The 24,331-nt window shown below is 49.3% G+C and overlaps 1 protein-coding gene across 6 annotated transcripts in view; it reads right to left on the bottom strand.

Moving 5' to 3' along the window:
- Positions 1-24,331, bottom strand: part of LOC139750214 (adenylate cyclase type 1-like) — an 836,862-nt gene that overhangs the window by 741,617 nt on the left and 70,914 nt on the right. The window lies entirely within an intron of this gene.

Below are 24,331 nucleotides of genomic sequence, written 5' to 3'. Positions count from 1 at the left end.
GCTTGAAGATGCGGACGGAGGGCGGCACTGCGCAAGAGGAGGGCAGGCAAAGAAACACTAAGAGGATCGCCTCAAGTCAGAGCAAGACGTTAAGAGTAAACACGAGCGCGACAGATGACGTGAAGACAATGAGGCAGAAAAACAAGATAAAGCGAGGCTAGATGGGGAGGGACGGAGGACTGCGTCGAGGGAAGGCACAGGATGGCGAGATACGCATGGAGGGATATGAGATAAGCTCAGTGGCAACGGAGGAGGAGGAAGAGGCGACGAAGCATGGAAGATGAAAGGACCAGCCAGGTGGGGAGGGTAAGTAATGGGATTGAGAGAGAAAACGAACAAGGAAAAGCAAATATGGCAAGAATGAGAGACTCGGGCGGGGAAAAATCCGAAACAAAACATGAAAGAGGAGAATATCAACACCCGCGGGCGTCCTGCTTGGTGAAGTTGGCCACATCTCCACAGTGGCGCTGGTAACCTGAGCAGCAAGTGCGGCGGGCGGGCAGGCAGGCAGATGCTGGAGGTGGGAGGAGGACGAGATGGAGGTGGAGGAGGAGGAGGACGAGGAAGAGGAGGAGGAGGGGAGACATAGGAAAAAGAGAGGAACAGATGAAGACGAAAGAGATAAAGTAGAAGGAAGAAATGCAGGACGTAGGAGGAAAAAATCAAAAGAGGAGGAGGAGGAGTTGGCGAGGGAGAGAGGGAAGGAGTGAGGCGAACGGAGACGAATGTGAAGGAAGAGGAGGAAAGAAGAAGGAATGATGGCAGGGGGATGAAAATATACAGAATAGGCCATGATATAAAATATGAAACTGTGGACAGAGGAGAGGACAAGAGGATGAAGGCGTCACGTACACGCTGGTAACACGACAGTACGACTCGAGGACGGCGTCACACTTCGGGATGACCTCCGCCAGGGACGTCCACCTCCAGGACAGAACACCACCACCCACACCATGCCATACCACCCACACCATACCGTACTACACTACCACACCACACCGTACTACACCACCACTGACATCACACCGTACCACCCACACCATACCAGACCACCTATGCCATAATGCACCTGACCACCACCACCACACAACACCATACCATATGCACCATATTGTACTACACCACCATCATACCACCACACCATACTGCACTACACCACCACCATACCACCACACCATACCATACGCACTATACTGTTCTACACCACCACCAACACCACACGATCCGCACCATACTGTACACCACCACCACCAACACACTGTACTACACCACCACCAACACCACACCATACAAGACCACCTACACCACACAAACCGCCACCACCACACCACTACCTACAGAACACCATCAACACCATCTTAAAGTTACCAAGGAGCAGTTGTTTCAGGGGCTTTCTACGTCCACAGCTGGGGCTGGGCCTAGTCTGCTGCATCGCTGGTTATCCACGCTGTTGAAAGCCGCGGCCCGCAACCCGTACAGCCGCGGTCAAAGAACTAAATTACAGGGAACGACTGAAATCACTGAGGCTGTCCTCTCTTTGACGTACAGACGGCACAGGTATACCATCTACATCTGGAAAATCATAGGAGGCGTGGTCCCCCCTGTCCACACTCGTAAATAATTCCCCTACTGCCACGATAAACATGGAGGACTCACTAAAATGTTACCTCATACATCAAAAGGTTATGATGTGCACAAAATAAGAGAACGAGTTTACACATCCAGGGCCCATGTCTCATCAAGAGCTGCCAGCAACCATCAGAAAATCGGAGATAGAGACAACAGCTGTAAGATGGTCCTGGACACGTAGTTACAGAGTATACCAGACCAGCCAATACCGTATCCGAACACCACAACCAAAGAAATAACACGACCACTACAACCACACCCACCACCAATACAACCACACCACATCAGATCAACACCGTCATATCCACCACATCAGAGCACCTCCACCACAACCGCACCACAGAAGATCAGCTCCACCACAACCACACCACAACACATTCACCACAACCACACCACCACCACACCACAGCAGAACACATCCACCACAACCACACCACCACCATACCACAGCAAAACACATCCTACACAACCACACCACTAACACAACCACACCACAACCACAACACTAACACAACCACACCACCACCACACCACAGCAGAACACATCCACCACAACCACACCACAGCAGAACACATCATCCACCACAACCACACCACAGCAGAATACATCCACCACAACCACACCACCACCACCACCACACCACAGCAGAACACATCCATCGTAACCACACACCACAATAAAACAAGACCGCCACACTTCAGAACTGGGGTTTACCTACCCAGGCCTTGGGTCAAAGCAGTGTCAACCACCATCCCAGGTCCCTTCCTTCATCACGTGATCAAAAAAACAATACAAAAGAGACTATACCTTTCTGTTCCGGTGGAGGAGGAGAAAACTCTTGAGAAGGTTCCGATGGAAGGAAGAAAGAGTTGGATGCGAGCAATCAATGGCCCCCAGCACCAGCCTGGAGGAAGGACCCTAAAACCCGGATATATGAGAGGTGCGACACACACACACACACACACACACACACACACACACACACACACACACACACACACACACAGAAACACCATTTAAGACGGGAGACAAGTGCTACGGGGCTACAGAAGAGAGAATGAGAGACGAGCCTACAGAAGTAAGACATGCAAAGATGATGCAACAGGTACGAGGCTACAGAAGTAAGACATGCAAAGATAATGCAACAGGCATGAGGCTACAGAAGTAAGACATGCAAAGATAATGCAACAGGTACGAGGCTACAGAAGTAAGACATGCAAAGATGATGCAACAGGTACGAGGCTACAGAAGTAAGACATGCAAAGATAATGCAACAGGTACGAGGCTACAGAAGTAAGACATGCAAAGATAATGCAACAGGTACGAGGCTACAGAAGTAAGACATGCAAAGATGATGCAACAGGTGTGAGGCTACAGAAGTAAGACATGCAAAGATAATGCAACAGGTACGAGGCTACAGAAGTAAGACATGCAAAGATAATGCAACAGGTACGAGGCTACAGAAGTAAGACATGCAAAGATAATGCAACAAAAGATCCAAAGATTACCACAAATGATAGAATCAGTGACAATGCAATGGGAGAGAGACAAGAGGACACGATACAACAGGAGAGGTGAGTAGAGACGATACAACAGAAGTAAACCGTGCAGACACACTGCAGCAGAACGAGACGGCCACCACCAACAGAAAGATGTACATAGACGAATGCAACAGACGAAGCAATACGTAAAGATGCTGGAACAGAAGAACAGATAAGTAGAGAGGGTACGACAAAGAAGAAACACAGAGAGACGTGGGCGGGGCGAGGGACATGAGACAAGGAGCAATGATGAATTAAGTCAAGACAAACCAAATAATGACATGAAAGATCTAGAGAGAGAGAGAGAGAGAGAGAGAGAGAGAGAGAGAGAGAGAGAGAGAGAGAGAGAGAGAGAGACTGCACCACATCATAGCGCCACACAGAGAGATAATAACGGTACAAGAGAAGACCAAGGGACGGACAGAGACATTGTGTGAGATAATGAAACACACACACACACACACACACACACACACACACACACACACACACACACTTCTAAATGGCAGACGAAGAAGAAAACTTTAAGCATCATTGTTCACTGTGTCTCATGTCCCTCGCCCCGCCCACGTCTCTCTGTGTTTCTTCTTTGTCGTACCCTCTCTACTTATCTGTTCTTCTGTTCCAGCATCTTTACGTATTGCTTCGTCTGTTGCATTCGTCTATGTACATCTTTCTGTTGGTGGTGGCCGTCTCGTTCTGCTGCAGTGTGTCTACACGGTTTACTTCTGTTGTATCGTCTCTGTTTCTAAATGACAGACGACGAAGAAAACAAAAGAGAGACAGGATGGAACACACACACACACACACACACACAGAGTGCCAATAAATGGATATGAACACGGGGACACTCCGGTACAAAGGGGAGGATATGGCAGGGAAGGCCAGGAGGAAGCAGGACTCGAGACGAGGGGCAGGGGGCTGCCACACGCCAGGGAGGGTGAGCGAGTGTGTGTCACCTGCCAGCGGCCAGAGTGAACCACTGGGTCCACCACACTCACTTACGAAGCATAATATCAGAAAAGTTCCCTGTGGGTCGTCATAACTGCTGACATGTTCTTAACCCCACGAGCACAACGACACTCCTTCTTAACCACAACCCCACGACCTATGATGACCACAATGGGGGGGGGGGGGGAGTTGACCCTTGCACGTATGGCATGGCCCTTTGTGACCTGACCTTGCACGCCATCATCTTTAAGGCCCTGTACCGCCGCTCCTCCTCAAGGGGGATCAGGTTCGTTGGGGAGCCATAATGACACCACAGACCAGACACAGGAAATCCAAAAGATAACAGGATATCAAGGGACGTGGGAGGAAGCTGGGCAAGATCACAAGGACAAGATATCCTCCGCACCAGGGCTGCCAGAGGACATGGCCAACACCACCCTAAGCCAGGCAGCATTCGTGGTGGTGGTCGTGTGAAATACATAATTCTGCACGAGAGAAATAAGAGGGAAATAGGAGCATTAATTCATATAGGCTTATATTTCCTATATGCTCACGTAGCTGATAAGAACATACACACACACACACACACACACACACACACACACACACACACACACACGACTCCAGAAATCATAACAACATGTCAGTGTGAACCATCAGGTACAGAAGTAAGGTCCAGCAAACTAATTCTTTAAATACCTTAAGTGTGCGTGTTTTCACCCTAATGGCTGCCTAAATCCAACAAACTATTATTTATAGATTTATCTATATATCAGCCACAAACATACTTACAGTTAAGAGGTCAGAGGGCATAATAATAACAATGTCAAGAGGAGGAGGAAGGGGAAGAGGGGAGAACAGAACACTAAGATCAGTCCTGATCACATCCCACAACCTTCTCAATAACACGATGACGTCAACAGTGAACAGAGCTGTTCGAGGGAGGCAAATCCAGGGCAACCAGAGGCCGTAACATGAAGCCAAGCCAGAGAACCATGTCACAAAAAAGATGATGTACTCTTTCGTGTCCATTATGTGTCAAGGTGGTGGATGAACGGAACAAATCAATACATTACAGTGTGAATGATGACACAATACGAAGCAATAAAGACTTATGATATTAAGAGAAAGTGTCAAGAGATGGTGCCCCAAGAGTGTGACTCCCTCCCTCCCTCCCTGCACAACACCCAAGTAATTACGCGAACTGGACAACACGGGGTTCCTCAGCAGCAGCTGCTGGAGGAGGAGGAGGAGGACCGGGAACGTTGTCCAGGAGACCATAGTCTTGTACCCAGGGGCACTCCGCCGGTCCCGTACCGTTCCAAAGGAACACCACTCAAACCCTAGCCTTGCTTGCTGCTTCTCCTCCTCCTCCTCCCTCCCTCCCTCCCGCTTCTACCGTCGTTCACGTGAAATCACCTGAACATAAACCTTTCTTAAGGCACTGGCACAGACTAACAGTGGATCTCCACTGCTTCGACATCCACCGCGAAAAACAAGTTTCGAAGGGAAAAGAGGAAAATAACGGATGAACCGTTGAGCGAAAACCGTGAGAGACTTCATGGAAAACGGACGATGGAGGGATGGCTTCGCTCAACCCGTAGTATAAAAAGTGTTGTGTAAGGTGTAGCCAGCCCTGCTCGATCCTCAATCATCTGTGGCATCTGTAATGCCCACATACCCCTGCTTATGACCCTCAGGGGTTATTAGGTCAAAGGTCACATCGACATCATATAACATTCGGGTCGTACCGCTGCGATCAAGGGAGGGATGGGGGTGGGTGGGTGGGTGGAATGGGAGGGGATAGGGGTAGGTCAACACATACCCTCCCTAACCTGACATACGCGGGTGACCCAGCATCTTGCCTCGTACCTCCACTTGCTTCGATTTTCCACAATAGTTCTTCAGACAGTTAGACGCTGGCTTGCTTGCTTGCTTGCTTGCCTTACCTTCATACAGGAGAAGATCTGCGTCCATGAGTCGCCTATACACTACCGAACAGCCAGCCACCTGCACCTACCTGAAATATAGAAAATAACGTTACACTATGACAATAAGATATGACGCTGAGACACATTTCTTCTGTGTCGGCTCAGACGGCACGGGCAACTGCACGGGTTACTGCACACACACACACACACACACACACACACACACACACACACACACACACCGTGGTGTAGCAGTTAGCTTTACTACTGACTCTCAGTAAGCACGGGCCAGTCCAGGGTAGGACCCTCCAGGGTTCGAATCCCCGGCGCGGCAGACGGCCAACACCCAATCCAGGTTTCAGAGTTCGAATCCCCGGCGTGGCAGTCGGCCAACACCCAATCCAGGTTTCATCCTGCCCTCAGTGCTGGTCAATCATTAATGGGCACCGGGTGACTATCTGGTAAAGCCTTCGGGTGGTTGAGGGGAATCTATCTTCACCCCCATAGCCCAGGCTATTGGATTGGGTCGATGGTCGACCAAACTATTGGAAGCCGCAACCATCACAGGACCCACATAGGCCCCCCCCAGACCCTGGGCTGGTCTGGTCGACTTTGTAGGTACTTGGCCAAGGCACTTTAGAACCTTGTCTACCGTGCGTGCATCCCAGGCTGTTTCTGATGGTGGATGGTAAAGGTAGTGGAAGAATGGACGAGTCTCAGTCCCCTGGGGTTTACGGTGTTCTCTCTCAATTCTTTTTACACATCACATTTTTTTTGGACTTCAGAGGTTGTATTCATCAAAGCCTTCCATGCCTGTCGTGCCAGCAGGAACTGTACCCCAATGCAAGTTGGCAACTATATTTTTCTGAATATTTTCCTTTTTTCCTGCATTTCCTACATATCATGAAATCCCTTTCCCCAACGCTAGTTTCTTCTGGCGTTAATCTTTCAAACTTAAAAAAACAACAACTTGATTATGAAATACTAAAAAAAACAAGAGTGTGTGCCTGACTACTTTGATGATACTCATTCTTAGAACTTACGCGCAATGTTTATAATAGTATATGGTTAAAAATAAGAAAAGAAAACGATTATAAAGTGAAAGGGTTCACGAACAACGTTAAGAGTAATCTATCCACTTTGCTGATGGGGGGAAAACGACACATCTGAAGAGACGGACAACGAAGTACACGTCATCACGATATTAAGTCTTTCGTGATAAGGATTAACAAGCCAATTAGAAGGATAATTTTCCACCCTGAGAGGAGCCTGGAGCACGAACGACCATAAATGGCCTAAAAAAGGGAACCAAAGTAGATTCGAGACGCGATGAATCGTCTCGACTCAGCTTCGAAGTCGTATATGGCCCCAGCTACCATCCCATTCCTCAACGATGATGTATAGAAAATGGAATGCAGATTTAACGAGGACACCTAGTGGCGCATGAATGAAATGTGAATATAAATACAGCGTTTTTATTTCATAATGTACGAGGCAGAAGTGCTAGTTTTGCCAGACTATTTTTTTCTTTTTCATTGATGTACATTTCATCATGGATACACCGTTTTCTTTTACACCCGTATTAAATATTCGGGTAAAACTTTATTAAAAAGTTTAAGAAACGTTGCGGTACACGAGATAGCAAATGACAGGAACACAGATGTAATCTGGTAATTCCAATAAGGGAAGTTTCTTCACCCCTGCAATTTTACGCTTTCCCATCTAGCGTAGCGTCACTGTCAGAGAGAGAGAGAGAGAGAGAGAGAGAGAGAGAGAGAGAGAGAGAGAGAGAGAGAGAGGAGAGAGAGAGGGCGTACCAATACGTGACGATGCCCGGGTGGACACAACGGGTATCAAACGTCTTCGTGTCTCAAAATGTACAATAAGGCGAGTGTCGCGATGCTTAAATTTTGCCATTACATAAAAAAAAAAAAAACTTCACAATTCCATAAAGGCAAGTACAAACGAGCGCAATAATGTTAACATAAATGCGCTCATAACCCCACACACACACACACACACACACACACACACACACACACGCACGAGGACAGAGTAACTGGAGACCATGACGTGAAATGAAGCAAGATACAAAGTGTTCCAACATCCGACCATAAACCATGGGATAAGCTATAGTACAGGAAGGCCAGAACCTTCCTTCCTTACAGTATGAGACTACTACTTCCCAGCACGGGTGACCCTAATGTTCTCATCATTTAACGCCAAATCCTGCCACTTTTGCCGGAGTCTTACGGCGAGTGGTGGCCATACTACCCTCCCCCTGAGCGCGGGCAGCGAGCAAAAGGGAGGGATGTGTAAGGTCTCCTCGGCTTGGCACACCACCACCACCACTCAGTAAAGGGGGAGGTGAAGCACCTTGACCCTTATGCACCCAGGGCGATGTTTCCATTAGGCTCCCTGCCTCCTACGGGAGGTGAGGAGGAGGAGTCGGGGAAAATGCCAGATACATGAACGAACGGCTGAGTCTACCTACATAAGGCCAACCTGCCTATACTACATCACAGCTACAGAGGTCGTAAGGCAATAAGCCACCTTGACGTCACTCCTACAGAGGGTCACAGCTAAAGGTCACAGGGTTATCTTATCTTAAAATCATCCTTACAGGAAAATGGCAGAGGCAATGTCTTTCTCTATCGTCAATCAAAACTATTCCTCACACAAACACGGGAGGACCACGCACGCGAATGACCAGCACGATGGTGAGGCAAGTAGTGTGGTGCAGGGGAGCGACCGTCGGGCTACGCAAGGTCCAGCCCATCATTGGCAACCCCCTCCTCCTCTTCCTCTCTTGCCTGCTGGACCCCAGCTCTCTCTCTCTCTCTCTCTCTCTCTCTCTCTCTCTCTCTCTCTCTCTCTCTCTCTCTCTCTCTCTCTCTCTCTCTCCACACGGTCTTAGCCCCAGAGCCTGCTGGACCCATCTCTCTCTCTCTCTCTCTCTCTCTCTCTCTCTCTCTCTCTCTCTCTCTCTCTCTCTCTCTCTCTCTCCCCCACGGTCTTAGCCCCAGAGCCTGCTGGACCCAGCACTGATAATCTCCAGGTTTTTACCGGCTGAGGAATGGCTTCTCTCCCCCCGTATATGCTTTCCTCCGTCTCCCACGTCTTCCCACTTCCTCAAATCAATAGTGGTTTTCCCTCTCGACTGTCCATACATACTTCATGGCGATGCTCCATTTTCCTTCGAAGATACGTTTCCGTTTTTTTTTTTAACTAGTTTGTATTTATCTTCAATATGCTACAATCCCTAACGTTTTCTGTGTGCTTAGGGGGTCACATTCCATCTATCAATCTTCCTATGAGCTACAAAATCACAAGTGTGGTACTGTAGGACAATTTATCATCTTGGTTCTTAAACGAAAGAAATATAAAAACAAAACAATGCAACACCACCAGCTGCCTGTGCTTCTGGTGAGGAGGACCCTCCGTCAGAAGCCAGCTTAGGTCGCCCTGACGACGTAGTAGTAGTAATAGTAGTAGTAGTAGTAGTAGTAGTAGTAGTACCACCTCCCCAGCAGGGACGCCGGGTCCGGGCCCCGACCGTCGTCCAACGTCGTATGACACCTACCCCTCCCCGCCCCCCCACATCCCAGTATGTCTTAGAAGCCTTACGTTGATAGCATCAGGAACAAGCGAACATCGGCCTCCATTGTGCGCAACCCGCCCTCCAGCTCACATGTATAGCACTGAGCCAAGCACTCGTGATCCACAGGTTAAGCCCCCAATGATAATTCCATGGTTGAACTTCCACCATTTTAATCTGACCTGGTTCAGCCCAATGAAAGCACGTCGCCCCCATATAGCGCGTCGGTCTAATTCGTCCTATCCCATTCAAGCCTCTCGCCCATCTGAGGTCATGCCTGAACGCCTCCAACAGTCCATTCTTCAATCTCCTTCTCAGTCTTCACTTCCCCTCCACTTTCTGGCTCCTGGATCATTTCAGTCAGTTTTTCTTCGCTCATCCTCTCTATATGTCCAAACCATTTCAACACACCTTGTCAACTCTCTCAATCAGATTGTGGTTACTACTTCTACTACTGCTTCTACTGCTACTACTACTACTACTACTACTACTAATAATAATAATAATAATAATAAATTATTATCATTATTAATATCATTACTATTATCATCACTAATGGAAATACAACATTATAGTAAAAAATATATCATTATTATTACTACCATTATTATCTTTATTATTACAAACAGGAAATAGTGGTAGTAAAGGACCGATAAAACCAGATAACAGCAGATGAAGTGGGAGGAGGAGAAAGAGGAGGAGGAGGAGGAGGTGGGGGACGAGGGAAAGGAAATCGATATCGGCTACGATGAAGAGGTGAAAAAAAGAGAGAGAGAGCGAATGGTGTGAGGTGAGGTGGGAGGGGGAGGGATCTGGCGGCGCCAGTCATGGTAACACCCACCCTCCTCCCCTCCCCTCCCCTCTGACACCAACCCTCTCTCCCCTCCCCTCTGACACTAACCCTCCCTCCCTCCCCTCCCCTGTGACACCAACCTTCTTCCCTTCCCACCCCTCTGACACCAACCCTTCCTCCCTACCTCCCCTCTGACACCAACCCTCCTCCCCTCCTCTCTGACACCAACCCTCCTCCCCTCCCCTCCCCTCTGACACCAACCCTCCTCCCCTCCCCTCCCCTCTGACACCAACCCTCCTCCCCTCCCCTCTGACACCAACCCTCCCTCCCCGCCCCTGTGACACCAACCCTCCTTCCCTCCCCTCCCCTGTGACACCAACCTTCCCTCCCCTCCCCTCCCCTGTGACACCAACCTTCTTCCCCTCCCTCCCCTCTGAAACCAACCCTTCCTCCCTTCCCTCCCCTCTGACACCAACCCTCTTTCCCTTCCCTCTGACACCAACCCTCCTCCCGTCTGCCACCAATCGCCGTCGAACTGGGTCACTTGCTTCCAACAATGCTTCCACTACAGCGTGTGTGTGTGTGTGTGTGTGTGTGTGTGTGTGTGTGTGTGTGTGTGTGCGTGTCAGCGAAAACACAACACGTTCTTAAAGGGTGTAACGGTTAGTCTGGCTTCCTACACTGGTCCCTTGTGAGGTCACATCCGTCTTCTGAGTGTCTTTCTTCCTTGCAGTGTCTCAGGACGACGGGGTATTGCGGTCCAGTGACGTGTCTCAGGACAGATATAGATTGGACCATGGGGTAATGCGGTCCAGTGACGTGTCTCAGGACAGATGTAGATTGGACCATGTGGTATTGCGGTCCAGTGACGTGTCTCAGGACAGATGTAGATTGGACCATGGGGTACTGCGGTCCAGTGACGTGTCTCAGGACAGATATAGATTGGACCATGTGGTATTGCGGTCCAGTGACGTGTCTCAGGACAGATATAGATTGGACCATGTGGTATTGCGGTCCAGTGACGTGTCTCAGGAAAGTTGTAGATTGGACCATGGGGTACTGCGGTCCAGTGACGTGTCTCAGGACAGATGTGGATTGGACCATGTGGTACTGCGGTCCAGACCATGTGGTATTGCGGTCCAGTGACGTGTCTCAGGACAGATGTAGACTGGACCATGTGGTATTGCGGTCCAGTGACGTGTCTCAGGACAGATGTAGACTGGACCATGTGGTACTGCGGTCCAGTGACCCGTTCCTGGGTCCTCCTCCGTGTCGGTGTGGACCGTGTGTGGCACCTCCACTGCACTTGCCACCACCTCCCACTTCAGGGGTGACGACACTGCCATATGTCTGTCCGTCCGTCTCAAACACGGTCGGCCCTCACCATGACATCAACCCAAAATGTTAATCAATACTTACTTATAAAATCTACCTATACACTGTTATATATCTCTGGTAACTTCTTTTAAAATCTACCTGTATATATCTCTATATAAATCTACCTGTATATATCTCTATATAAATCTATCTGTATATATCTCTATATAAATCTATCTGTATATATCTCTGGCGACTTTTCTACCCAAAATGTTTATAATTACCCATAAAAATCTACCTATACACACAGTCATACATCTCTGGTGACTTTTCTACCCAAAATGATTATAAATTACTTATAAAATCTACCTATACACACAATTACATATCTCCGGTGACTTTTCATATATCATAAACGTACGGACATTTCTTCTTCTATATATCCACTTCAACTCGCTGGTTGGCCTGGCCACGCAGGTAAAACACACACGTCTGTGATGGGCTCCACTGATGGTGGAGCCTACACATGGAGGCCTCCCTCACTCTCCCACACTTTACCCTCAATATCATGAACCAAACTAGCTGGTTGGAGAGAGAGAGAGAGAGAGAGAGAGAGAGAGAGAGAGAGAGAGAGAGAGAGAGAGAGAGAGAGAGAGAGAGAGAGAGAGTTTCCTTTTCCCTGACGTGTCCCTGTGAACCTCGCCGTCCATCGACCACAAAGTCGTAACCCACAAGGCTACCGCGCGCGCTGCTGCGATCGGCCCACTACGATCATGATGGACCAGTGTGTGTGTGTGTGTGTGTGTGTGTGTGTGTGTGTTGGGGAGGAGGGACAGAGAATGTTGAGGTCGGTTTAAAGTAAATCCAAACCGTCTCGACACCGCCCCCCCCCCCCCCCCCCCCCCGCGCCACCAAGGGCCAGCCCTGACCTCTGGGTCATATGCAGGAGCACCGGACCAATAGGAACACCTAGGGACCAGCAAGGAACACCGGACCAGCAGAGACTCCTTTCCAGCAGGAATACCAAACCACCTGGAACACCGAACCAGCTGGAACACCGAACCGAACACCGGACCATCAGGAACACCGAACCAGCAGGAACACCGGACCAGCTGGAACACCGGACCATCAGGAACACCGGACCAGCAGGAAAACCGGACCAGCTGGAACACCGAACCGAACACCGGACCATCAGGAACACCGAACCAGCAGGAAAACCGGACCAGCAGGAACACCAGACCAGCAGGAACCCCGTACCAGCAGGAACACCGGACCAGCAGGGACACCGGACCAGCAAGAACACCTCGTCAATAAGAACACCGGACCATCTGGAACACCGAACCAGCAAGAACACCTCGTCAATAAGAACACCGGACCATCTGGAACACCGGACCAGCAGGAACACCTCGTCAATAAGAACACCGGACCATCTGGAACACCGAACCAGCAGGAACACCTCGTCAATAAGAACACCGAACCAGCAGGAACACCGAACCAGCAGGAACACCTCGTCAATAAGAACACCGGACCATCAGGAACACCGAACCAGCAGGAACACCTCGTCAATAAGAACACCGAACCAGCAGGAACACCTCGTCAATAAGAACACCGAACCAGCAGGAACACCGAACCAGCAGGAACACCTCGTCAATAAGAACACCGGACCATCTGGAACACCGAACCAGCAGGAACACCTCGTCAGTAAGAACACCGAAACCATCAGGAACACCGCACCATCAGGAACACCGGACCATCAGGAACACCGGACCATCAGGAACGCCTCGTCAGCAGGACCACCGGACTAAAGACCTACCGTAAGAACTGCTGCTGTTGCCCTCGCATTACCAGCCACACCCTCACCTGCTGAGGGAGGAGGGCGGGCGGCAAGGGGGGAGGAGGAGGAGGAGGAGGAGGAGGAGGAGGAGGAGGAGGAGGAGGAGGAGGAGGAGGAGGGCGGGCGGCAAGGGGAGAGGAGGAGGAGGAGGAGGAGGAGGAATCTTGGTGAATACGGGGAAGAAGTTGAGCGAAAAAGGTATGACAAAAGAGAATGGGGAAGAAGGAAGAAATCTACCTTTAGTTTACCTTAAAAACTGGTTTTTGGGGTTTCCCTGTACAGCTAGGTCCGTGATCAACGTATAGGGTTTACATGTACAATTTGGTCAATGATTACCGTCTGGGGTTTACATGGACAACTAGGCCCATGATCAACGTTAGAAGTTTACACGTACAAGGTCTGTGATCAACGTATGGGGTTTACATGAACAAGTAGATCCGTGATCAACGTCTGGGGTTTACCTGTACAGCTAGGTCCAAGATCAACGTCAGCGGTTTACATGTACGTAAACCAGGTCAGTGATCAGCGTCTGAGGTTTACATGTACGTAAACCAGGTCTGCAATCAACGTCTGAGGTTTACATGCACGTAAACCAGGTCTGCAATCAACGTCTGAGGTTTACATGCACGTAAACCAGGTCTGCAATCAACGTCTGAGGTTTACATGTACGTAAACCAGGTCTGTGATCAACGTCTGGGGGTTTACATGTACAGCTAGGTCCGCGATCAACGTCTGAGGTTTACATGCACAGCGAGGTCAATAATGAACGTCAGGGGGGGTTTACATGTACGTAAACCAGGTCCGTAATCAGCGTCTGGGGTTTACATGTATACATCAAAGCCCGTGAACAGGGAATGACTGTTTTCAACCGTGACAATGAATGGAAAACGGGCGGGTAAGCCAAGGGTCTGAATTTTGCAATGGAAGCAAAGCTTATCGGCTAAATCTTTTAAGAGCTCTATAAGCCCTGCCTCTGGCAAGAAGACGGAGAGGGTGGGGTAAGCAGAGAGAGAGAGAGAGAGAGAGAGAGAGAGAGAGAGAGAGAGAGAGAGAGAGGAGAGCGCGCGAGGGTACAAAGAGGACAAAGCAGCGAGGGAGAGGGTTGGGGAGAGGAGGGAGTGAGAGGCAAGACACAATGGGAAATTAATATGGAGATGGAGGTAGGTAGGAGGAAGGAGGCGGTAAGAGGGATGGAGAGAGAGAGAGAGAGAGAGAGAGAGAGAGAGAGAGAGAGAGAGAGAGAGAGAGAGAGAGAGAAGGATTGAGAATGAGGGAAAGAGTGACGGAGAGAAGACACCGGCTGCCTGCCCCACACACCCACCTCCCGGCTGCCTGCCACACACACCCACCTCCCGGCTGCCTGCAACACACCTACATCCCTCCCTCCCTCCCTCGCTGCTGGAGATCAATATTATGAGTGTCCTTGTGCATCCTAAGGTCAGTTGAGAGGCAGGGGTGGCGCAAGAATGCACTCCTGTCCACGCCCACACCCCACGCCTCCCGCCCCCCACGCCCACCGCCTCCTAACTTCGCCCACACCCCCACATACACACGAAGCCTTCAGTCGGCCTCCACCCCACGCCACACCACGCCTCCACCCCACATTACACCACATCACCTCATGCCCACGCCACACCATGCCACACCACATCACGCATCCACCCCCATACCACACCACATCATTCCACATCCGCACCACACCACCCAACATCCATGCCACATCACCTCAATCCTCCCCCCTCATACACACACCACACCCACAAACTTACTCCCTTCCACAGTCTTAACAACTTTCACACTCCCCAGAATTTCACACACCCCATGCCGCACCCGATCCTTCCACACTCATGTAACCTGTCGTGCTTTTACCATGAGTGCGACTGATGTTGACGGAGAGAGAGAGAGAGAGAGAGAGAGAGAGAGAGAGAGAGAGAGAGAGAGAGAGAGAGAGAGAGAGAGGACGACCTCTGTTTACAGCCGACATTAAAATGCGTTCAAATTTTTTTTTCCCCCCCGGCTATTAATCACGGCTTTCTTTCAATCCGTGTCCAGAACAATCCACATATTCGTAAAAAATCCACCGGACGACCGACAACAATAGCCAATCAAAATTATTTATGCCACTGACCTATGAATAAACACCGTCGATACACGGTTTCAAGGGAAAACTTCCTCCCTCAGCCTCCACCAACCGTGGGTAGGAGAGCCGGGACGCTTCCCTCAGCCTCCACCAACCGTGGGTAGGAGAGCCGGGACGCTTCCCTCAGCCTCCACCAATCGTGGGTAGGAGATCCCGGGACGCCTCCCTCAGCCTCCCACCATCCGTGGGTAAGAGAGCCCGGGACGCCTCCCTCAGCCTCCACCAATCGTGGGTAGGAGATCCCGGGACGCCTCCCTCAGCCCCCACCAATCGTGGCTAAGAGAGCCAGGACGCAAGAACCTTCACACACACACACACACACACACACACACACACAGGCAGGCAGTCAACAGGCCATGGCAATACATCATGAGGAAAAAGGGACAACAAAACACCTCACGGTCTATCATGAGGTTATCTCACGGTCTATCGTGAGGTTATCTCACGGTCTATTATGAGGTCATCTCACGGTCTATCATGAGGTTATCTCCTAATGGAGAGTAACAATACACTAAAGACATGATGGTACAACATACGGTAAGGGGGAAGGACGACGTTGCAATCCTCGTCTGTTTGGTGATCACACGAGCCACGGAGTCGGACACGCAGGGAGTCAAATGTTGAGGTAACTGGTTTATCTTTATACGCCGCTTTATTTGTGGGCTAAACGATTTATCCTGCGGAAAAAAAAGGGGATTCCTAATGTTAAATGAGAACCTTTTACCGAGTCTAACGGAGGAGGATTGCTCATGACTGTGTAGTGGTGGTGAATACTTTCAACAATGCATCGGAACGCTAACTCGGTGTATGATGTCATATCCTCTTTCGAAATCTGTCGTTCATGTTTCACCATTTTCCTTTGAGTTTTCTAAGCTTTATTATCAGTAATTCGTGCGTTTTCTTCTTTTAATTTGTTTTTAAGTTTTTTCGTCGACATCAAGTACTAAAACTGATCATATAAAGATGTGTACTGGATAAAGTTAACTTTCTTACGCATGCGCGGCCTCAGACGACGCTGGCGCGCTCCCGCCAATTTGAAACGATCGCGGGGTGGAAGGCGGGGTGGCTAATGTGCAAGCTTTACCTTCAATATTTCCGGCTTATCGTCTGTATCTGGGTTATGGTGAGGTAGGCTTGAGGGAGGGGAGATCTCCCCACCAGCTGGGGGTTCGGTAGAGCTGCCCGGTCTGACTGCCGAGACCTGCCTGACACTTTCACTGCACTTCAACATGGCCACGAGCGTCACTCAGTGCCCCGTGGACTCAAAAGAAGGATTGTGGTAAATAAGAAATGTACGGAGGAACTTTATGAATTCCTGTTCCAGCACACGTTATGAAAGATATATTCTAGGAATCTCGCTTTTTGGAATAACGTATGTACTCCAGGGACAGTCGATAAATCCGATAAACAAAAAAAAAGGGCGCGAGGAAAGTAAAAAAAAAATATATAAATAAATTACCGGACGCGGGTCACGCCACACCCCACACAGAACTTAGTGGCTGTGGCATACTACCCATCACAGACCGCGGGACCTGACTGACGCGTTACAATACACTGTTACCAATGACCAAGCAAACCTATACACTACTTCCCTATACCTTGACACTACATATTATAGCCTCACCCTTGCGTCTGCCAGTATGACCTTCGACAGATAAAAGTCAAAGACCAGGCCATTGTACCCAAAGGTCGTTACGTCGTACTCAAGGGGGTTAAGAATATTTCTTTCGACTTCTTTTTTTCTTGTGAATGCAAGAAGGAAAAAAAGAAGTCTTGGCTCTGGGATATCCCATTCATATACATGTTTTAATGAGAGGAGAACGAACAAGATCCCCCCTTTTTTTTTCTTTTTCTTTCGTTTTCAGTTAAGTCATTCCATTTCCATTCGGTTTTTAGTCTGTGTATATCTATATACAAAAGATCTAATCTACAGACTTTAATAACTGTGTCCAAATACGTGATGAAACTTTTGTGTGTACAGCACATCAAGATACGCCAGAAGTTTCATTATAAAGAAACTTCAAGAAACGGGGAACTCACCTCTCTCTCTCTCTCTCTCTCTCTCTCTCTCTCTCTCTCTCTCTCTCTCTCTCTCAACAAGGCGCAAAACTGGCACAAAAAGCAACATATTGATCTAAACCCATTGAGAACGACTGCATGACCCTTGGAGTACAACGGCTTGGCCTCTGACCTCACGCTCACAGGTCGGGTCATAGTGCCCCAAAACCATCGTACCAAGAGGGTCAACACCCACCACCCTACAACGGCTGTAACGTGGAGTCTAAAAAAAATATCTGCCATTACTACTGGCATGTTTCCTGTGGTACATCTCTCAGCCTATTGGAGGAAAGATACTCTTTCTTCCCTCCAAATCCCCCCTGGGGGAATTGACCACCATCACCCTCTAATGTTATCATGGCCCAGCCCATCACCGCACCCACCCAGCAGTTTAATCTGAGCCGGGCCACCACCTCCCTCCTCCTCCTCCCCCGGACCATAGTGCGTGCTTATCTTGCTGAGGTCGCTGCCCCTGGGGCCCCTCACCTCCACAGAACAACACAATTTGGCTCAGGCCACACCAGGCCATTATCCAATTAGACGTAAGTGCTGATCCCATTACCCGTGGACACTGCACAGGGTCTCAGGGACACCGGGTCAAGGACCACGGTCATACTGGGGGATTTCAAAGACACTTCGCCGCCCTCAGGCGGGCCCGCTGAGGACAGCAAGGTCACGCGCCACTGACACGGTGGCCATTGAAGACTTGCAGAAGGAACCACTATGGCCACTCGAAGTCGGAACTCCTGCCTTTGGCCACTCGAAGTCGGAATTCCTACCTTTGGCCACTCGAAGTCGGAACTCCTACCTTTGGCCACTCGAAGTCGGAATTCCTACCTTTGGCCACTCGAAGTCGGAACTCCTGCCTTTGACCACTCGAAGTCGGAATTCCTACCTCTGGCCACTCGAAGCGGAACTCCTACCTTTGGCCACTCGGAGCGGAACTCCTACCTTTGGCCACTCGAAGTCGGAACTCCTGCCTTTGGCCACTCGAAGTCGCAACTCCAGCCTTTCTTATACTATTAGTTTTTCTCATCCTCAGTGGAAATGATAACAGATAGACGACGCCTTAACGCAAGCAACAATTTGAGAAATGTAATCCTGTATTTATGAGTTTCCGACGACCAATTATCTACAATTTTCAAGTAATTCAAACGTATTATATGATGAGATATATACTTTCGTGTTTGTGTGTTGAATCCAAACAGCGCGTCACAGGTATGAACCGCAACACGGATGAGAAGTTGAAGACAAAAAAAAAATAAACTTCTTGCGATGGATGATACGAGTTGCGATGGCTTTTCTGATGCGTTACGATGGGTGTTCCGACGCGAGTTACGATGGCTGTTCTGATGTGTTACGATGAGTGTTCCGACGCGAGTTACGATAGAGTGTTTTGATGTGTTACGATGAGTGTTCCGACGCGAGTTACGATGGCTGTTCTAATGTGTTACGATGGGTGTTCCGACGCGAGTTACGATGGGTGTACATTACCAACACCTGATGGGAACACCTATGCATATGAGGCGGTCGTACGATGGCTACACTGAACATTCTTTTATCAAATTTAGGAGGATCGAACCTGACACTTGTTGATCCACCATATCGCTCTCACGGATTCTTCTCCTAGGAACAATACAGTGTTATACCTTCGTTCTTCCCTGAAAACTGCATGTGGTAATGGTTCCCGATAAAGCCGAATATTTCACACCCTTCTGTGAATTGCCGACCTTATCTGAACGTTGATTGATCCTGGTCGCTCGTGTGCCTCCTCACAGCTCACGGTCTGGGGGTCAGTTTGATGGCCGGTGGCCCCGCCCCTGGGGCGCCTTTAAAACCTGGCTCGTCAGGAAGACCGAGATGTCTGTCCTGAGAGCTCTCAAAGCTCGCCATAACATGGGTCCACAATTATTCTAACTCTCGCTGTAAACTATCTTGGACACCTTCTCGCCCCCGGATGATTGAACAGCGATCTCTCTCTCTCTCTCTCTCTCTCTCTCTCTCTCTCTCTCTCTCTCTCTCTCTCTCTCTATTAACGAGACATAATTCCCTCTATCTATTAACGAGACATGGTCTCCTCTCTGCGTTAATGAGACATGGTTTCCTCTCTGCATCAACGAGACATGGTTTCCTCTATCCAATAACGAGACATCATTTCCTCTCTGTATTAACGAAATATGGTTTCCTCTGTATTAACCAGACATAGTTTCCTTTCTGTAATAACGAGACATTGTTTCCTCTCTGTATTTACGAGACATAGTCTCTTTTCTGCACTCACACAACATAATTTCAGGGATGATTACAGGACGACTACACCACTCGCGCACCCACAAAAGTAAAAATACGCCTCATAGCTTTGTTCCTCACGAGGCGCGTCACGAACGCACTCAGAACACTTTAAGTCTTCGTTACCTTGGCTAAGTTGCAGGACTGTGTACCACCACCACAGCCTGTGGAGGTACTTCACCGGACGACGAACTTAGAAACACGTCGGTACGACCCGTGAAGTATAGAGGCCCGGCCATCGTGTGACGTCGAGTTTTAAAGAGTCGTACATACAGTCGTCTTCCAAGGGTCGTTAGAGCAGCCGCCGTCGTGGGGCTCCGCAGGGTGGGTTGGGAGGAGGCGGAGGAGGAGGAGGTAGGGTGATGGTGAAGGGCGAGTGAGTCAACCAACAGCAGGTGTTCGGGAACCCCTTCCCCAACACCCTCACCACCGCTGACGTATACACACACACACACACACACACACACACACACATACACACACACACACACCAAGTTATCCCTGACCCAAAAAAAAAAATCAATTACAAGAAAAAAAAAAGCGGAGGAGGTAATAATAGCGGTATGAAAAAAAAAAAAAATGGGGCTACAAAGGCGTTTGTCGTCGTAAAAAAAAATAACAATGAGGCGGATGAAAAAACAGAACGAACGCTTCGACACGAAGTACCAGACCAGAGACGAACCCTCCTCACAAAATGATGGAATAACTGGATGACAGACAGACACCTGCCAACAGACGTGGGGAACGACAGACGCCCCGGGAGTTAACAGATTTACAAATGGACTTGACAGATACACAGACAGAATGCCGCGAGGATGAGTGGCTGGTCTGTGTGGTGACTGTGGTATTGCGTGTTGGTGGTGACGAGAGTCTGGGGTGGTGTGGCCCTGTGGTGTGGTGTCCCGTGTTCTGGTACATATATACCTTATGAAGTCTTTGCGGGTCTTCACCTCCATCAGCCCGGGCTGGGGCTCAGGCTGCTGGAATGAATGGGTCGTTGGTCCTACAAGCTGTTAGAAGCCAGAGCCCTCAGGTCTACGCAGCCCCCCACACAGACTTGTTCGTTCAATGCACTCTTGAACTTGTCTACCGTGCATCCCATCTTGTTTCTGATGGCATGTGGCTCCGGGTGTTTAAAGTGTTCACTCTTTTTGTGCATATCGCACCTCTGGATTTCAGAGGCAGTATTTTTTACAAAGTCCTCCATGCCTGTCGTGCCAGTAGAATGTTATTTCCGAATGTAAGTAGGGAATCATGCCTTCCAGGATTTCCCAGGGATAGATGAGGATATGCCTCTCCCGTTTGCATTCCTGGGAGTGTAGCCTCTGAGACTTCAGGCCTTCCCAGTAATTTTGGTCCCTCACCACATGATAATATGGGCTGCGAGAAATCTCTGGACACACTAAATCCACAACCTCCCCGCCTTGTAGGGTGAAGTTAGAAAGCAACAATATTCAGTTCGTGAAGAGAAGTATTGCCTTGAATACCATCATCATCATTGTTTTTTTCTTCCCTTGTCTCGAAGGTCCTCAGGATCCAGCTTGCCAACCCTATGCATGTGACAGCCGTTGTTTTGTGGTGTTCGTTGAAGGTTAGATCGTTACACATTATTACTCCGTGGTCTTGAGCATTATTCCACTGGTTTATGATGGCGTTAGTGCATGTCCAGTATTCTGCGTTCTTTTCTTTCTTATTTCTTCATTTTCCTCATACCCCTATATCGTACCGGAGGTGAAAAGTGCGAGTGTTTGGAGTGATGAATGTGATGATGTATGATGATGTGTACATGTGGTGACGACGAGTGTGAGTGTAGGTGATGATGTGGTGAACACTGCTGGTGAGGTGCGAGGGAGGTGGGTGCTGCACCTCCCTCCCCCTATTAAACACGGCCAGATCTCCACACTGCTCAGCGGGCCAGAAGGACGTCTATATAACAGTTCAAACGACATCCAACCCAACCGGTCGCGCTAGGGGCTCGCGTTACACTTTGAGTGGGGGGAAAAAAAAAAGAAGTACGATTAACGGGGTTACTGTAAGACGAGCTGACTTTAACTATGTTCCCTCCAAGTGAGAAAGACCGTATCTAAAACCGTGTTTCCGGGATTGTTCTGTCTTCTTAACTTCATACCCAGAAGGACTAGCATATCTTGATCCAGGAAGAGCCAATCACTGTCCATTGTAATGAGCAAGAACGTATTCTGTAAACAACAGGGGCTACGAGACCACATCTGGGGATGGCGATGGATGCCTTTCCTTACCCGTTCCTCTCTATACAAATCACGCGGGGCCGTCATCGCCTTAACGCAGCAACTTCAACAATGCAGCCTTCCAATTTCGTCTCATGTCCCACGCGTCAACACACGAACCTCCTACCATGCATAGGTATCCATGACAACCTTCTACTCAAGCATCAGTACAATTCGTCATTTAAAAGTCCATACCCCACACACACTCGGACCCTCTGTCTTCTCATAACAAGCACAGTCTTTTATTTGTCTTGAACAAACATACAAACCCACGTCCAAGCAGGAGAGGGAGGTTGCTGGTCCGCCTGTGGCAACCACCAGTAGTACAGCTCAGGTCTGGGGGAGAGAGAGAGAGAGAGAGAGAGAGAGAGAGAGAGAGAGAGAGAGAGAGAGAGAGAGAGAGAGAGAGAGAGAGAGGCCGCCCTCACCAAGATAAGGCTATCGGAAAACTATAACCGCACATAACATATTGCCTGAATACATTCTGGAACTGGGCCTTTTTCCACAGTGACGGAACGACCCTCAAACACGACGGTACGACCTGTTCCAGTAGCACGAGAGTTCGACCTCTAGAGATGACGGCCTGACTTAAAAAGGTCAGTTCTGAAACTTTTACAAAAAAAAAAAAAAGAAAAAAGGGGGTCAAGGCCATATTTCACCCTTGGATCGTACCGTCGTGCTTAAGGATCGTACCGTCTTTGCTCAAGGGTTGTAAACCCCCGTGTTCGAGGGTTGCACCGTCGTGTTCAAAGGGGTTAAACCCGAGTGGGCGTAACCCCGAAGCATAACGGTAAGGTCCGGCCGACAACGGCCGTTAACGGCCCCACTGGCCTCGCCCCCCTTTTGCGCGCCAATTTCGAAGCGTTCGTGTCACGTGATCATATCCAGACAAGTGACTAACGCCACCGACGATCGACTTTACATATAAATGTTTACTTCATACTGCCTGGTGAACATGAGGCAAGAGACCTGTGTGGGTATTTTCTCGATCGCTCCACCTCCCCTCAGATTCCAACGAGAGAGCTCTTGGTTTTGAATCGAGCGAGCTGCCAATATACCACCAGATAATGAGAGAATAAATTAGTTTACACAGGCACAGGGGGAGGAAAAATTACGTTCCGACTAATTAGAGAGCAAAGCACACCACAAGATAAATATAATGATGGCTCAGAGCTGCAAATATTATCTGACGTTGATTCTGGAGACTCACCACCATCATTTCTCAGGCCTTAGACTGTGGCCGCGCTACATGCCCGGTGCAGCCTGGCTGCTCAGCTACACTTTGCAGATATTTATCCAGTGTGTTACCCCAGGTTTCCTCCACCACCCGCCGGGCCATAATCATTTCCCTGCTTGCAGGCACAGCCCTGGGCAATTCCCGAGCCCAGGGTGCAATTCCTACAACCCTCGTACTGTACTGACGCTGTTCTTCCACTCCTGCTGTGTTGTGATCTTATATTTCGATCGCACCGATACAGAATTTTTTTTCCCCATCCCAAGCGTAGGGTGACGAGCAGGCTTGCTCTTCCGATATCTTCCGTACACGAACTACGTCATTCATGTCTACGATCCAAGGAACACAGTCAAGAGTGGTTTCGTTCCCCAGTGCTGTCGTAGCCAGTGCTGGGCACGTACTGATACTCAACAAACGACACCACAGCTCCGAAGATAAGTCTTTGCCCACCTAACCAGCGCCACACTATCGCCCACCATCGCGAGGTGATGCTGGCACCAGACAACATCACGGCGTTCTAATGAGTCACTAGCTAGCTACAAGGCGTTGTCGCCTCCGTCTGGATTCGACTAGTGAGGAGCAGTGGTTCCTCACCTCTTCCGGGTGGTGAACCGCTCAGCCTCAAGTCAGTGTGTAAGGTATGACGTATCCCCCCCTCCATGGCGACTACGTTTTTTCCCCCAGAATATATCTGGTTATTTTATTTCTATGCTCATAAATTTACTTTTCTCCCCCACCACAAAATATTATGCAGCTTTGCGCAAACCTTACG

The sequence above is a fragment of the Panulirus ornatus genome, chromosome 9 (assembly GCF_036320965.1).
Source record: "Panulirus ornatus isolate Po-2019 chromosome 9, ASM3632096v1, whole genome shotgun sequence".
NCBI lineage: Eukaryota > Metazoa > Arthropoda > Malacostraca > Decapoda > Palinuridae > Panulirus > Panulirus ornatus.
Note: the sequence above shows the minus strand (reverse complement) of the source record. Positions and strands in the feature narration are given on the sequence as shown.